Here is a 2,378-nt window from a genome sequence, read left to right as displayed (position 1 = left end):
TGGTCAGTATTGACTCTAGTTGTGGTTTCTGTAGTAATGAACCTAGATGAGTATTCTTTAAGGCAGATCAGTTGACCAGTACAGCCTTACTTTGTAGTGATTATCTGATAAATGTCATGTCATGGGTTGAATTCAAGTAGTCATTTTTAAAAAATTGAAGCTAAACAAGAGGGTAAACCCAAGGAAAAACATATAGATATCCTCCCAGCTATGGGAAATAGACAAGATTGATGGTCAAAAAATTGGAATCTTGGGGGTGGGGTGGGATGGGGATGAGGGGTGATGGGGAGAGAAAAGTGTGAAGGAGGGGATGAGGGGAACTGGGGGAATCGGGGTGATTGGGGATAAAGGAAGGTTGGATAGGGGAGCAGGGAAACTCATACCTTAGTTAAGGGAGCCACCTAAGGGTTGGCAAGAGACTTGAACTTGGAATGGCTACCAGATGCCCAGGGCAATGTCCCCAGTTAGTTCATTGGGGCACCTGAGGATAGGGAACCTGAAATGAACCTATCCTATAATCATACTGATGAATATCTTGCATATCGCCATAGAACCTTCATCTAGCGATGGATGGAGATAGAGACAGAGACCCACACTGGAGCACCGGACTGAGTTCCCAAGGTTATAATGAGGAGCAGAAGGAGAGAGAACATGAACAAGGAAGTCAGGACCATGAGGGGTGCACCCAACCACTGAGACAGTGGGGCCGATCTATTGGGAGCTCACCAAGGCCAGCTGGACTGCTACTGAAAAAACATGGGATAAAACCGGACTCTCTGAATGTGGCGGACAATGAGAGCTGACGAGAGGCTAAGGAGAATGGCACAGGAACTTTCATCTGGCAATGTATCGAGAGAGAGACAGAGACCCAATTTGGAGCAACGGTCTGAGCTCTTAAGGTCCAAATGAGGAGCAGAAGGAGAGAGAACATGAGCAAGGAAATCAGGACTACGAGGCATGCACCCACTCACTGTGACAGTGGAACTGATCTATTGGGAGCTCTCCAAGGCCAGCTGGACTGGGACTGAATAAGCATGGGTTGAAACTGGACTCTCTGAACATGGCGGACAATGGCACTAGGTTTTGATCCTAATACATGAAGTGGCTTTGTGGGAGCTTAGCCTGTTTGGATGCTCACCTTCCTGGACCTAGATAGAAGTGGGAGGACCTTGGTCTTCCTGTAGGGCAGGGAATTTGGACTGCTCTTCAGTATCGAGAGGGAGGGGGAATGGACTGGGGGGAGGAGAAGAGGAGTGGGGATAGGGGGAGGGGAGCAGGGGGAGGGGGCAATATGTGGGAGGAGGGGGAGGGAAATGGGAAACGGGGAGCAGTTGGAAATTTTAATTAAAAAAGAATAAAAAAAATGAGAAAAAAAATTGAGGTGAGGCACAGAAAAGAATATTTGGGTCCTTGTTGAAAGCCTATTAGAAGGTTCTCTGGCTTTGAACCAGATATTTTTGTCTCTTCAGCCATTGGCTCTCAGCCCAGGAGGGCAGTGATTCACTCAAAGTGAGGTTATTGATATGACTGCTGGTAGGATGAGGCTAAGCTGGAGGGCAAAGGCATATCGTGAACATACCACCTTCCTGGAGGACAGTCCACACTGTCTCCTACCCTATACCCCACCCTCAACTTGGAGATTCAGAAGACCAGACTCCTTGGTAGACACTGAGAAGGAGGCTCCCTTGACTACACCCAAAACATTTAAGAACAGTGGGTTCTAGGGCTAGCCGTAACTCCTGCCCTGCCCTTGCCCTGCTCCAATCTAGAAATTCCTCACTTCAGAAATGGCTTAGATGTTTCAAGTCTTTGTAGAGTTTGCTAGAAGATGGACTGAGAGGCCGAACACCTGTACCTCTCCAGCTTCCCCATACACGTCCATCCCCAAAGACTCCTGTATCCTGAGGGATGGACTAATGAAAAGAGCCAAATTCCATCAGACAAAATTAGCTCTGGGGAAAGAAACTACCAGTTGAGAGTTGCAATTGCCAGTGACTATCCGTGCTGATACAATTCACAAGTCAACACAAGATTGGCTTTTTATTTCAAAAAAAAAAAAAAAAAGGTTGCTTTTATTCTATTTATCAATTGCTCCATCCCCGCACTACCCGAATTTCTTGAGCAATTTAGCTGGTAACTGCTGTCCCCAGCAAGAACCCAGCACCTTCACCATCAGGGTGTCAAAGTACAAACAACTTCAGTGACACAAACACATAGAAGAGAAAGTTTGGTTAAAGAAATATTTTGGTACTTACAGACCCTGGGGAATCTCCACAGGCCTCCAGCACAGAGGAAAGATAGACAGGAGAGAGTGGCAACCTGCAGTATATACTGGCTCTGGGGTTGCTTCAAGTTATCAGGCAAATGCCTGGGTGGTA

The sequence above is a fragment of the Chionomys nivalis genome, chromosome 2 (genome assembly GCF_950005125.1).
Source record: "Chionomys nivalis chromosome 2, mChiNiv1.1, whole genome shotgun sequence".
NCBI classification, from domain to species: Eukaryota; Metazoa; Chordata; class Mammalia; order Rodentia; family Cricetidae; genus Chionomys; species Chionomys nivalis.
This window is presented reverse-complemented; position numbering follows the sequence as displayed.